General features: G+C 41.1%; 1 protein-coding gene across 1 annotated transcript in view; it reads left to right on the top strand.

Moving 5' to 3' along the window:
* Positions 1 to 345: 345 nt before the first annotated feature.
* The window catches only part of LOC147024604 (uncharacterized), an 89850-nt gene continuing 74773 nt past the window's right edge, over positions 346 to 15422 (top strand). The window contains exon 1 of the mRNA XM_085884661.1: positions 346 to 6144. The gene's annotated coding sequence lies outside the window, so the exon portion shown is untranslated. The remainder of the gene's footprint in view (positions 6145 to 15422) is intronic.

Raw genomic sequence — 15422 nt, 5'->3', positions numbered from 1 at the left:
CGTGCGCTGTATACAATTGCACCGAGTTTGAAATGTCCCCGGTGTCCACCACGTCTTCGGTGTCCCGGTTTCCTCCCCCCCTCCCCCACGTGCCTGTGACAGCCAATGACGGCCGTCCGGTAGATGCAGTGCGTAACCTAGACCAAAATGGCGACAATTAACGGAAATACCCCAGTATTTCAATGGAAATTTGTGAAACTAACGTGTTATATATGTGAAAACCATTGAATTTATTGCTTGACAGAAAAAAAGCAAAAAACGCGCCCCTCTCATGTACGAACGACCGAAAGACGTCATTTCTGCCCACCATCGCATTTCGCGCCGAAAGACGTCATTTCCGCCCACCATCGCATTTCGTGCCGATCGCCGAACGCTGAAAGCTAAGTTCTTGTTTTACATCATTCTTTTGTGGCTTCCTGCCACGCTGTATCGAACGATTTCTTTCCTTCTGTTATCTATAAAGGTGCTTATCACAATAATAACAAGATTTTTACATTTCAAATATTAAGTACGCTTTTTAATTGTTTTTCAACTGAAAAAGCATAATTTTTTTTATGTGCCGTCTTTATGACGTTTAATTTAATTTTGTTGGATTTGTTAGGGTTAGGTGAAACTTTACCTAACTTCAAAGTCCTACCTGTAATGCAGGATTGTTCAATGTATGATTAATATTTTAACATGAGTGTACTCATTTGCTTCACCACATGCGCTGTATTGAAGGATTTCACTTGCTTTATCTGGGTTCTTTATTATTATTATTATTATTATTATTATTATTATTATTATTAGGGTACCCTGTGAGTACAGGGTACCCTATTGTTTTTCTTCTGTTTATTATCACGCATTATTATTATTATTATTATTATTTTGAATAAGGCTCACTTGGTTGTGCCTGGATGTGTTTGAGGGTAGAGGAGTAGCAGCTGAAATGTGAATCCTATCCAGGTTCCTCCTGATGACTTCATCTTTGTTTCTTGTTTGTTTTGGCTCCTGATTCCTCCTGATTCTAATGCAGGATTGTTCCTATTTGGTCTTCATTTTGATTTGAATTGAATTTGTTTTAATCCCATTTTAAATTAATTGAATAATAATAAAAAAAAACGTCATGGGACAGGGTCAGGTGTCAAATCAAAGCTGGGTTGCGTCAAAGCTGGACATCTTGGTACCTGGTCATCACTGCCATAAAGTTATATAAAGTAGCAGTTCTATTTATGTCTCTTATTTATTGCGTAACACACCAGTACACAAATGTCACACAAAATACACCACACAAAACAAGTCCTGGCAAGGGTCAGCAATCTCTGATTTTTCTTTTTCTTGCTTTCTCCATTTTCTCTGCAACTGCTTATCCAATTTGCATGAAATTTTCACCATAGGTGTGACTATACATGTAGAATGTTTCAATGATAATTATGATGTTATAGGTCATGTGGTGTAGCAACCATGTTGGAAAAAAGGAAAAACTTTGGACCTCTGTATCTGAACCTGCTCCATGGAAAAAAAACCTCGGCTTGACAGATCGAGGGGAACCTTCGCCCACATGTTCCCCAATCCTTCGAGATACCAGAGTGTTCACAAATAATTAATAGGTCACATGGTCTGGCAACCATATTGGATTGAATGAAAATCTTTTTTTAATCCTTTCTCTTGAACTGCTTCATCAACCAAAGTGAAACTTCACAATTATGATCTCGTAGTCATGCTGGGTTTATGTTTTAAATTTCAACCTGATCAGATGCATGGTCTGGCAGCCAGAATTATTTAATATTTTGAATCTGGGTTCAGGGATTTAAATCAAACTTGGCACAAGTATTATAATGATGTAATAATGTTGGATTGGCATATCTGAAGATGTCATGACGTCGAAGAGTGCCCTTCTACTTCCTTTTATAATAAAGGTTACTGCATCCTCAAGAGTTCATGGAAATCCCAAGAAATTTAATATGATGACGAATTTTTTATCGCATCTAATTTTATAAATTTGCGATTGGACTCAGACTTTTCTAGCCCACTGTATGTAACCTACAAAATAACACGAATTGTAAAGAAACATTGAAGAATAGTGCACGTTGTCAACAGTTTTTGATAATTGTGTAATGTGTGGTGGTGGAGCTTCGTGAATTAGTTTTTCAGGTGCATTGGCGACAATCATAAATTTGAACAAACAACGAGTTATCCACGACAATAGTGCATCATGTTGTGGTGTGCAGCTGTCTCTGACAATTGCGGAAGCAGCGAAATGTATTGACCAATTAAACTTCAGCTTTCAGTAGCTTCTGGACAGAGTATTATATCATCTGCAGTATTTAAAAAAAAATTGTAGCTTTTATGAACTTTGAGCCCAAAAAGGTATGATGAAAGTTCAATATACTGCAGCAGCCTGTACCTACCCTTTGTTTTCTGTATTTAATAAATCTTCAGAAACAATACAATAGTTCTATTGCACAGATAGTGGACAAAAAAAGGAAACACCAATGTAAAGTCACTTCCTAGGGCATTGTGCTATCACATGTGGTCAGTGCATCCTGTATGTGCCAGGGCATAAAGTCCACCAGCATCTGGAATTCCGCAGGAGGGATGTGGCACTATTTTTCCACGAGAAAGTCAATCAACTCACCCGTTTGATGGAGATGGAAAATGCTGTCTCGGGCGTCATTCAAGACTATCGCATAAATTATCGATTAGGTTCAGATCTGGTGACTGAGAAGGTCATGGCATGTGGATAACAGCAGTGTCATGCTCACCAAACTTTGGGTGACCATCTGTGGATGGGGGCATTGTCATCCTGGAAGACACCCTTGCCGGTAGGAATGAAATGCTGCAACATGGGGTGAAGATCATTCAGCACCATTAAGTAGCGACTGGCATTGACCTTGCCTTCTGAGTGAATGACTGCACTCAAACCATGCCAGGACAATGTGCCACACAACATTACAGAACCACCAGAACACTTCACTGTTGGAACCAAGCACTCAGGGTTGTAGAGGTCTTTAGGTTGGCACAACATGTGCACTCGTCTGTCGAGAACATGGTGAAGGATGATTCAACTGACCATATCACATTTCTCCTCTCCTAGGTAGTCCATTGCCCATGCTCTTTGCACCACTGGACTCACAAACGTGCATTACCAGGTGTGATGAGTGGTTTGTGCACTGCAACCAGACAATGGTATCCCACTCTGTGGAGTTCTCAGCAGACCGTTTTTGATGAAACTGGCTGCTCGTGCCCCAAGTTGAAATTTCCAATCAATTGCTCTGCAGTTGCTTGCCTGCTTTGCCTTTCACTTCAAATTAATGCACAGGAATCACAATCCTGCAGTATACGCTTCTGCCCACTGTTGCCCTTTGCTGATGATGTCTTTCCCTCGGAGTTCCATGCGGACATCACCTTAGACATCGTTGCTCGTGAAACATCAGCAAGTTTAGCTCTTTGTCACTGAAGCTCCTGCCAAACGTGCCCCAACAACCAGCCCTCTTTCAAAGTCACTGAGGTCTCCTCTTGCTGCCTTGCTAGCCATAATTACAGGCAATCAGGCCTGTGCAACATTTTTATACATGACCCGAAGCATGCTGAGATGTTATTTGCTTAATTAACACATGGGCCACAGCTGTGTGGGAGCCGTTGCTTTCAATAACTTGGTGTCCCTGATTTATCCAGGTGTTTCTATTTTCATGTCCACTACCTGGATGTACATTTCTACTGTACATTGTGGTGTCAAAACTTTTAATGACAATAAAAACATTTAATGGCAAAGTCTTTGCCTTTGAATTACATTGACATATACGTATTAGGTGCATGTGTGTTTGTGTTTGTGTGTCAGTGTGGGTGTGGGTTCATGTAAAGGTGTGTTTGTGCAGTTAGAGTTGGGGGGCAATGACCAATGACAGCGCTTATTTTCTGCAGCAAGTTCCATGAGAACATTGGTGAATGCTTCCTGAGCTGGTCTATTCTCTACCCAGGGCTTCACCCACAGCCACTTCTCCTGGCATGTTGTTGGTGATGGACAAGCACCAGTGCCAAAATGGAAATGCTCAGAGTTTTCACCCTTCTCATCCTCTCCATGCATTTCTTCTTCATTGCCATTTTGTTTCGCAAAAATAGTGACATCGACAATCGTGTTGTGTGAGCAAATGTATGGCAATCTCCGACAAAACAAGATTTTGCAAGATTTGTGGCGACAATTTTGTTCCCTTGCTTCGGCAAACATAAAACTAGACCTGGTGTTGGCTTAACGGTTAAGGTGGCTGGATAAAGATCCTAGGGTCTTGAGTTCAAGCCCTTGTTGGGCCGTTGAATTAACACCAGGTTGGGGTTGTGACAGCCTGTCATCCTTCCGAGGTCGGCAAAATGAGTACCAGTGTACTGGTAACAAGGGCACTGTAAGAGCGGTGCAGCCATGTCCCTAGCCAATGATGGCACTCGCAGCCTTGTGAAGCACATGAAGGAGGAGGAGGAACATCGGCCAGTGTGTGATGACCTTTAAGTTTCAGGTGTGAATGGGGTGGCCTGCAAAGTGCTGCTGTTGCAAATAGAAGGATGTAGTGATGATTGAGATTCAGTCATATGATGATGACAATGGAGGCCATTCAACTTCAATGCAGAGTCCCGGGTGGCTTTTTGACAATCTCACTGCATTTCATTCAAACTGCTGGGACCTCAGGGTGCTGAGAACAGTTCACCACACATATTCAAATAAAAAGCAAAGGCAAATTCAAGCAGATGACATTAATGAGTGAGTATTGGAATATTACATATACAGTATAGATATTTGTTCAAGATGACCAGAATAGTGGCTACACAAGTCGTATTTTTACAAGTTATAATTCATTGTAACATGTTTGAAAATAACCAATTCAGGATGTGTTGGCAGAATAATATTAAAGTACTACATGTTCATCACATCAAAATTAACATATTGTACATCACTTAAATATTCCACAATGTATGATTAAAAACTCGAATAAAGACATTGATATTTTTTCTTCAAAGATGGATTGCAACATTGCATCTGATTCATCAAATGGCGACGAGAAGTGGGGTAGGGTGGGGGGTGTATCCACCAAATTTCTGCTTCTACTTTTTCTGGTGGTCTGCCTGAAGGCAGTTTCAGTGCTCCCAAAGCAGCCCCGTGGGATGGATTATATTGGGTGGTTTTCGTTTAGCCTTCCCCGTAATAGTCAGGGCAGGAATTTGGAATTTATGCAGAGTGTCAGCGATAGCTCACCGACTCGTTGCAAAGCATACTGTGGGATCTTTAAAGTCTAACAAATCATGCCGACAGATTGGGCACCGAGTTTAATGTTTAGGTGATGAAGGGTGTACAAATTGATGCCTCACCCGACATGCAAAATATGAGGAAGACAGTTTATAGCTGGGTCAACATTAGAACCCAGATTAGACCGCTCAGAGAGCAAAAATCTATGCTATCCAGCCACCCAATGAAGAAGTACAGGATGGAGATACCGTGTATACACACATATGTACATCTATAAAATGCCCATATATTTAGTTCTCTTATCGTTCCCTCACGTTCACGGAAGTGACTTCGCAACTGCCTTCACCCCATTGGGTGTCGAGCTCACCCAACTCCACCCACAATCAAAATCATGCACCACCATTTTGTGAAGCAGCATAGACCACAGGCCTTAGGCCTCGGGGATCATTCCATGGCCCAGTGCAATTGGAATTGTCTCAGGTAGATAACCATGATGATGTTCGGCCAAATAAAAAAAACAACCAGTTAATTGTCCCTGCCCGATTCCTTTTTGAAGCCGCCTCTTTTTTTGTTATTTGTTATTTTGTCAAACATCCTTCAAAAAAATCCATATCTTCATCTCCAACTTGCACCATTCTCTGACTCGATCATTTCTTTTTGTGACCGAGCAGTAGCGCTGAGTGCTGTGGTGCCACTTTCCACTCACTGCACTTTCCATAGCCGTGCCATTTCCCGCTTCCGTGACGCTTTTCATTTGTGAAGATAGTTTTCATGTGCTTGCAAATTCGGATGGAACTAAAGTCTTGAAGCCATGGTATGCTAGAACAATTCTTGATGGGTGACACTTACTGTGTGATGTTTTCTCCAATTTCGTTTGTGGGGAGTTGGAGCAGGGAGAGGCCGTACAGGAGCAAGACCAAACAGTGCTGGTGAGTCCACTTCCCACATGTGTAAATCTGTGTATTTAAATCAATGTTTACTGTAGATCTATATAGAAAGATGGCATAGAGATATGTGTATGATGTGATTATTTTCAATTTATTTATTTTTAAGTGTTTCTGTGCATTAAACACGAAGGGTCCTTATATGAAAATGTTAGTGGCCATTTTGAACTAAAAATCTGGTGGCCATCTTGAATCTAAAAACCGGTGGCAATTTTGAAAAAAACAAACAAATAACAAATATAGAGGGCCTCCTCCTTTCTTTTTTGAAAAATCTGGAAGATCAACTGATAAATTTTTTATATGGCCTTGTGTATGCTCATAAGAAGGACATGTTTTTGCTTCATGTTTGTACACCGGGTTATTTTTTTTTTATTATTTTCAGGACGATCTCGGCAGCAATCTGTCGTATTTTACACGGCCCAAATAAAGGAATGAGCAAATTATTTAATAAATGATTGTTCTTGAATGTAATTTCAGTTTTACCCAGACTTTTCAAGGCAGAATACTATTAAAACATAGAAGGGTATGTAATTCATGCATGTAATTCAAATAAAGGGATGAGCAATTGGCTCGATTTTTATTGATATTGCAGTTGCAGTTGTTGTTTTTTGAAGATTGAGTCTGTTGAGGTAATGTGTGTGATGAAAGCATAGTGTTGGCTTCACGGTTAAGGTTAAATTCTGAGGGTCTTGAGTTTGAGCCCCAGTCGTGCTGCTAAATAACATCAGGTGGGTTGATGCAGCCTGTTATCTTTCCGAGGTCGGCAAAATGAGTACCAGCTTCGTGTAAACATGGGGCACTGCATCAGTGGCCGAGCCACGCTCCCAGCTATGATGTAAATAGCAGCCATAGGTTGCATCTATGATAATAAAAAAATGTTTGTGTGTGTGTGTGTGTGTGTGTGTGTGTGTGTGTGTGTTTCTCCTTCATAACTTCAAAACATTGAAACCTAGTGGCCTGAACCTTTGCATGCGTACTAAGGGTATTCCAAGGGAGTGCATTAACTAAAATTTGGTATTTGGGTAAATTTAAACACCCCTTTTGAAGATAATTACTGAAGTGCTCATTATGAAAAAACAAAAACAGGCTTACCATTGGTCAGCCCACTCTCCCTTGCATTGGGGCCTTAAGCCGCCATTTTGTTTTGGGTGGCTCAAAAATGTGCCATTGGAACCACATTGCACTCTCACAGACTAATTAAAGTATATAATCGGAATCTGTCTTCGGATTTGAGGATTGGAGCATGTGGACTAATTAAGTGTCAAAATCTGCAGTGAAATCTGAAAATTTAAAGAAATTAACTATTCTTATAACTATGCGTATTTACGTATTTACTTTAAAGTTCCACAGAATCAGAAATCCATGTTTGGTTTCATGAATAAATATAGCTTCACTTAACCATTGCTTTTTATTGAATAAATATCTTGAAACGAAGATATTAATGTTTTTTTGGTGTCCTTGTATACACCATTGGCCTCGCCCTCCCACCCCCACCAAAATCCGGCGATGTGATTACATCATATATCACGTGACCCGCCACCTCATCTCGAGGATACTTTTTCTGCAGGACTTATATTTACGTGAGGCATGCATACGCTTTGACCTCGGAAAAAAAAGTATTGAGAATGCCATCTAGATGCATAGGTGCTGGTTGTAGCAATACTGAACAACCCAAAACGCTGTGAGTGTGCATGTTTTCACAAAAGATCCAGCTGTAAGGAAATATGGCAAGCCAAGGTAAAACTGACCAGAATAAAGTGGTGTGGTCCAACTGCTTCAAGTGTCATTTGCAGTGCCTATTTTGAAGATGATTTACATGACACCGGCCTGTATTCCCAGTTTGGGATGAGTAAATTGCAGCCATTAAAAGCCGACTTGATCCCCCCGAATATTAGAGATAATTATAATCTGAGAGAAAATAAGAAAATGGACAGAACGGCTGTGGAAAAGGGGACGTTCAAAAATTACATAACCCATGGGGTGGCGTGTTCTGTATGTCCAAGCGTTATGGAGTGTTACAGAGGGAGGGGGATGGAGTGGCAGTGTATGTCCAAGCGTGATGGGGAGGGGTTATATATCCAAGCGTTACACCGCTCTTATAGGGAGGTGGGGGTAGGGGGTGTTTCCAGTGCCATTGTGTAATGCTAATTCATCAATCAATGAAAACTTTGTTCCATGCATCCTTTATTTAAAGATGCATGTATTTAATGATATAGGCATTCAACACATTAATGATATCGGCATCAATGTATATTTATTTATGAATGCACGTACAGTACTGTCGCCCTGGCGGTTGGACATTTTTATTTATTTATATACATGGTATACGCTCATGGAAGATATGACAGAACATAACAGGACACACCATAGCAAAGGGAACAGCAGAAGAAAGGGGAAACACCAACAGCAGGGCGGAGGGAGAAAGTCGACGGAGACTGACAAACAAGAGATGCAGGTACCAATGAAGGGTAAGGGACAATGCAAGGAGTGGACAATATGGATACATAAACAAAATTTTGGGAGGGGTGCGGGGTGGTTTAGCAAGTGCAGAAAAGATCATTGTTTTGGATGGGGGATGACCTGAGATGGTGGTGAACTGCTGTCTTGAAGACCTGGAGGGAAGAATGAGATCGAAGAGTATGTGGAAGGTAATGCCACAGGCATGAAAAAGGAGGACTAAATGAGTGGAGGTGAGCAGTGGTTCTGGATTTAGGTAGTTTCACGATTAGCGGGTTGCTGGTGGACCGCATGCATCCTGCAGATATCTGGGGTACGGGGCAGAGCACAGAGAGGGCAGAGGATGCAAGACCAGAAATGAGGCCAAAGAAGAGAGAGAGACCACCAAGCTGTGGCGATTGCAAAGTATTGTTATGTTCAATTCGTGTTAATTATCACTGATTGAACAGTTATTACCACTGATTGATGAACACTAATCGAACACTGATTGAACAATTAATACTACTTGAAGAGTTTTGAACAGTTATGTTCTTCACCATTAAGAGATGCGACCAAAAACGAAATACAGCATGATATCTCAAAAAGTTGTGGATGGATTATGACAAGACTTGGTGGTTGCATTGGGTGGGTGACGAGAACAAGCCAATTTGATTTTGGTTCAGGTACAAATCTATCATTGGGATACAAAACATAAACTATTCAGCTTGGAGGAGGTATGCGCTCTATCGACTGCCGTTCTGGTTACTACAATAATTACAGAGAAGTGTTACATCAAAATCCCACCAAACTCCACATTTACCATGTTCTACTTCTCTTATTTATGACTTTACCATTTCTTATTGCCAAGTCTTTCTTTTACGTCCTGATTGTTGTGAACTCCAGGTATTTCCTGACCTCGGGTTCATTTCCTGACCTCTGGTTCATACATATATGGTATAACAACACTTTCTACATCATGATTTAATGATCGTCGTGATCTGGGTATTCTTGATGGAAAATTATTCGTCAAATTCACTTTCTGACGAGTCTGAAGCGAGATGTGCGACCATTACCCTTTGCATGCTCAGATGATCGTTCTGTCGACGTCACACAGATGATGTAATGACCATGGCGATATTGTGGAACTTTAAGGGGTGGGTTTTTAAAATCTAACACCTCAAAAAATTATGAGAATTAAAAACACGTCCAGTTCTTTGTCTGCAACTTAAAAATCAATATCATCACATCAAAAAAATTGTATATATATATATATATATATATATATATATATATATATAATTATATATATATTTATATATATTCTGATTCTGTGGATTAATCCCCGAATAAAATGGAACACAAATACATTTTTTTCTTCTGAAAACCACTGAGAATCATTAATCATGTTTTAATTTGAAGGGGAAAAAAAAAATTGAATTTTTTTGCCAATCACAAAGTGTCGAAAAAAAACCCTAGAGTGTCGATTTTCGATTTTGGCAGTGACTTCACACCCTGACAGGGCCAGATGTTTGATGAGTATCGCATTTTTATGATAATTCAACCTCTTGTATGATGTACGATCGATAATTGCAAATGTCCAATAATTCTGGCGTTTGCAAAAAATAAAGTACTCGACCTTCAATTTTCAGTCCATCACATTTTTCTCAGTCTGCTGTGCAGATGATGACCTTCTCCATCACACCTCACACAGCATTTTTCATGCAGGTGTAACATCAAATAAGTACGTGCACAGAGAGCAACTGAGCAAAGGAAAGCACATGTCACTTCCGAGTTCTGGCTTCCGAGTATGTGGAGTCATGGACCATCAGGTCAGGTTAGGTATGGGAGTATGCGCCGGAGCAGCGCATCACTGCGTCCACTTTCCGCTGGTACTCTCAGCTCTGGTACTCAGAACAGCTCAGCTCTGCCATTAAGCCTGGCTTTGCGACACTGGTCAATTGTATCCAGTGTCCCTTGAAAGACAAAATTCTTCTTCGCCCGACAGTGAGTTCCAAGACATCCACCGGCAACATCAAGGGTGGTGGTCTTGAAAGCACTCCACAACTCTTCAGGATTCCCCAAAGCATCCAGACCCCCTAAATCCCCACTCAGCCTGTTCGCAATCTCTTCAGCTACACTCTCATCCTTGAACTTGCCAACATCCAGCCTAGGCTGGGATGTCACAATTCTCCCAGATTTAAGCTGCAACTTCAGAGTTGCTCCCACAAATCTGTGGTCGGTATTGAGGAACTGAGCACTCCGGTAGACCCTGCAGTTCTGGACAATCCTCCAGTGACTGTCAACAAGCACATGGTCAATCTTTTTTGCCACACCACCAGCGTTGCCATACCAAGTCCAGCGATGAGCCTGTGGGTGCTAAACCCATGAACCAGTCACCTGAAGTCCATGACTTCTTGGAAAGTCAAGGAACTTATTGCTATTCTGGTTCACAGTTATAGACCCATGGGGACCAACACACACGTCTTGAAACCATCCCTATCAGTTCCAGTCGATGCATTGAAATCCCCCAAGACTAGAAGTGTATCTTGCCTGGGGCACTGATAAACCAGACTCGAGAGTGGCATAGAATGTGTCCTTCACGTTGAGATCACTCGACTCAGTTGGAGCATATACAGAGGTCAGGGAAATAACACCCAACGAGTGACGAATCCTTCGTCTCATAATATGCTCGTTGACCGGTGTTACCTCAGTTATCATTGGAATCAGCTTATTGGACACAGCTACAGCAACTCCTTTGGTATGGTAACCATCAGAGTGACCAGACCAATAGTAGGTGTAACCACCCACATGATCTCGCCGCAATCCGGTCTCCAAACCTCAGAGAGAGCTGCAATACCGATGTTCAAACGCTTAAGCTCAGATGACAACAGAGACAGGTGATCATCCTCTCTGAGGGATAGGACATTCCAGGAACCCACCCAAAGGGACCACTTCAGGTTAATCCAAGGAGACTGCCGTCTGGTGGACGACACCTCAGCACCACCCTAACACACACGACAGCAATCTGACCTGGGAAGCTTACCTCATGGTTTTCCTCCATCATCATCTAGTGTGGGTCCTGAAGGCTTTGGCCCAATCCTGTCATCTGCTGAGCTGCCCTGCAGAGGGCAGATGCACTCACTGCACAAGAAGTACTCCCACGGAGTGGACCCTGGATGTGCTCATCTCAAGTTAGGGTTAGGGTTATGCTGAAGGTTAGAGCTTCGTCATTTCGGTGAATTTTTTTTCTATTTTACTAAAAAGGACATCGCAGTGTGCAGGTGAATGCATTGAGTTTAGAAAGTGATCGTACGTTGGCCTACGACAAAAAAAAAGAAATGAATTAGAGCATAAATAAGGAGAAAATCGATTATTTTAAACATGCTTTACTAATCAAATACGCTACCGAATCGTCAAATATGGTCAGAATCCATTTCCTCATCAAAAGGTAATCGAGACATGTATTTTAAATGATTAATTTATCTTTTAAAATAATACTTTCAAACACATTATGCCTCTGATAATCCAGAGTTGATAATCTCTGTATTACCTCGACTGCATTTTTTTTGTGAGATTTCAGTCGATCTCAACAGACCATCCACAATGTGACATCACAAAGTGCTGAAGGTTATCAGCTGCATAAAGCAACTCAAGAAGACCTGCACAAGGTAAGTGCTACATTGTTTCAAACCCTTCCCAGAGTTCCTCAACAACTATAAAGACGTACACACACACACACACACACACACACACACACACACACACACACACACACACACACACACACACACACACACACACACACACACACACGTTCTTCTTCTTTCGGCTGCTCCCGTTAGGGGTCGCCACAGCGGATCATTCGTTATGATCCGCATACTGATTTGGCACAGGTTTTACGCCGGATGCCCTTCCTGACACAACCCTGGTCGCCTCTTACGACACAGGGATAAGGATTGGGTTTCGCCATGATTCCGGGCTGCCTTACACCCTCTCATAGCGCGGCCCAGCGCAGTTTGCCCGTCCTCAAGCGATCCTCCAACCCAAGCCTCCGAGTAGCTGGATTACAGGCGTACGCCACTACGCCCGGTATATGTATGTACACACACACACACACACACACACACACACACACACACACACACACACACACACACACACACACACACACACACACACACACACACACACACACACACACACACACAGTAGTCAAGTCACTTTATTGCATATGTTTAAAAACCAAGGTTAAAGAAACGATGAAATTCTTATTCACAAACAGGTTTATTGCTAAATACATACATCTCTATGTGCAACAATATTTATAACAAACAAAAGTATTGACAAATTTACATTTTACAATGACACAATTCACATATAACACAATTTACATATAACACAGAGCATCAGCATAGTCTAATTTAGTGGCTATTTAGAACAGCCTTGGGGTGGGGGGGTGGGGGGGAAATGTCCCTAAACCTGGTGGTTTGAGTCCGGAAGCTGCGGTACCACCTGTGTGATTGCAGAGGTGATATCAGTGTGTGTGCAGGATGAGTGTGGTCTCTTTTGATGCAAAGGGCCTTTCCATGGCAATTGTTGGTGTAGACATCCTCATGGATGAAACATCTGTACCTCTGATTATTTTGTGCAGTCCCAACAATCTTTTGTATGGCCATGCGGTCCTGTGCAATGGAGTGGCTGAATCAGGCTGTGATGCAGCCTGTCAGTATGCTTTCAATGGTGCAGCGATAAAAGTTCACAAGTGCGGAAGTATGCAGTCGAAATTTCCTCAGCCGTCTGTGAAAGTAGAGGCGCTGTTGTGATTTTGTTATAATGGATCCGGTGTTATGGGACCACGTCATATCATCGGATTTTTGAACGGCCAGAAATCTGAGGCTGTTCACAACCTCCACAACTGCCCCATCGACTGTGATTGGAAAATGGCCTGTGTCATTCCTCCGAAAGTCAACAATGAGTTATTTAGTCTTGCTAACATTGAGGGCCGAATTATAGTTTTGGCACCACACTGCCAAATTCTGCACCTCCCACCTGTAATCTTAACAACTTTAAGATCATAATTGTGCGATCATTTAATTTTCACTGTGTGGAAACGTATTTAGATTCATTGATGATTTATTGGCAATTAATGATGGGTTTGCATTTGATAAGTTTAATGATGATATATATCCAAAATAACTCGAATTAAAAAGGAAAACCAAACCCACTTCAGTTTCTTTTTTGGAATTGCAAAAATGATATCAATAATAATGAATTTCACATCAAATTATTTGATAAACGAGATGCTTTTCCATTCCACATTGTTCAAATGCCTTTCTTTGACAGCAACACTCCTAAGAAGCTATTATATGGTATAGTTGCAGGTTTAATAATTCGGACTGTGAGAGCAACCACACACAGTGCTGAACTTGACAATAGATTAGATTAAACAACGAGTTTGACGTATAAGAACACAGGGAGTTCCAGTTATCAGATTAAAACACGTTCTCTTTAAGATCATAAAAGGACATCAAATAGATTTAGTGAAATACATTACCAATAGTAAAAATATTGTTCATGAAATATTTATATAAATACATAATGAAAGCAAGAAAAAGAGCAACTAGAACGGGCACTCAGGAGAGCGCATACCTTCGCCAACGCTACATTTTGCCCCCCCCCCCAGAAACCGTTGATTGTGAGGGTATTTAATCCCATACCACATCTGCCATCTTATATGTGTTATAATGGCTTAAAAACATTAAATTTCCTGCTGTTTGACACTGATTCATGTACATTGTACAATTTCTGTATGAACTCCCTGACCTTTTTAGGTGTCGGTGTCAAGTCAATCTGATGACAACTGGTCACATTATAAGAAATTATTTTCTGGCATTTTCGGGGCATTTAGCACCCGAGTTTCTGTTTTTCTAAATAAGTTATTTATTGTGAACAAACAAACATTCATTTTCAGAAAGTATGACATCTGAAAGTACTAATTCAGCTGTGTGTACTATATGTAGAGCGTATGACATTAGCTAGTTGCACGATAGGGGGTTGAAGTACTATCGATAAATAGAACTATAAGTTGTGAAATACGCCTCTCCTGGTGCCAAAGTCCCATTGGTTTACATGGAGAGAACTATGTTTTTGCCTGCTAATCCGTTTTTATTACCTGCATCCTTACAGCTGTAAAATGTGCATATGTTTTATTTTTTAATATCTTCAAATTGCACCAGCAGCCGAATGCATCATGGCACATAAGAATGACACATTTGAAGCACACATCAGGTGATCATGCTTTTTTTTAGAATGGTTGACATCAGCTGGTTTTAGAATGGTTGACATCAGCTGGTTGTGGTTGCGCAATCCAAAAGTAATACGTCATCTGGCTCCTAATTTATAAAAAAGAACATTTTTTTTGTTTAGTGTGCGTACGTGCCACTAAGGTATGCACATTTTGTAAGTTCAGTGACACCGCCCCCCCCCTCCCCCAATGCTTTAAACTCACCAATAAAGTCACTGTCAAATATTACACATCACATGATGGAGAATTGAATTCTAAACATTTTGAATCTACTTACATGCAAATTGTATAAGAATTGACCGCGTTATGATAATAAAGGTCGTTGACCCCCCTGACATTTGACCCAAACCGCAAACAAAGGTAATGACGTCATTGTGTCATTTCGTATATCACAATATTGGGCATTGAATTCACAACATTTTGGCATTGGTTGCATGCAAATTGGATAAAAATCGACCGCACTATGGCAAAATGACGATTTTGACCTTTTCATGACCTTGACCTTGACCTTTGTACTCTTAAT

This window comes from Eptatretus burgeri, chromosome 6, assembly GCF_056783735.1.
Source record: "Eptatretus burgeri isolate ZD-2024b chromosome 6, Ebu_testis_v1, whole genome shotgun sequence".
NCBI lineage: Eukaryota > Metazoa > Chordata > Myxini > Myxiniformes > Myxinidae > Eptatretus > Eptatretus burgeri.
Note: the sequence above shows the minus strand (reverse complement) of the source record. Positions and strands in the feature narration are given on the sequence as shown.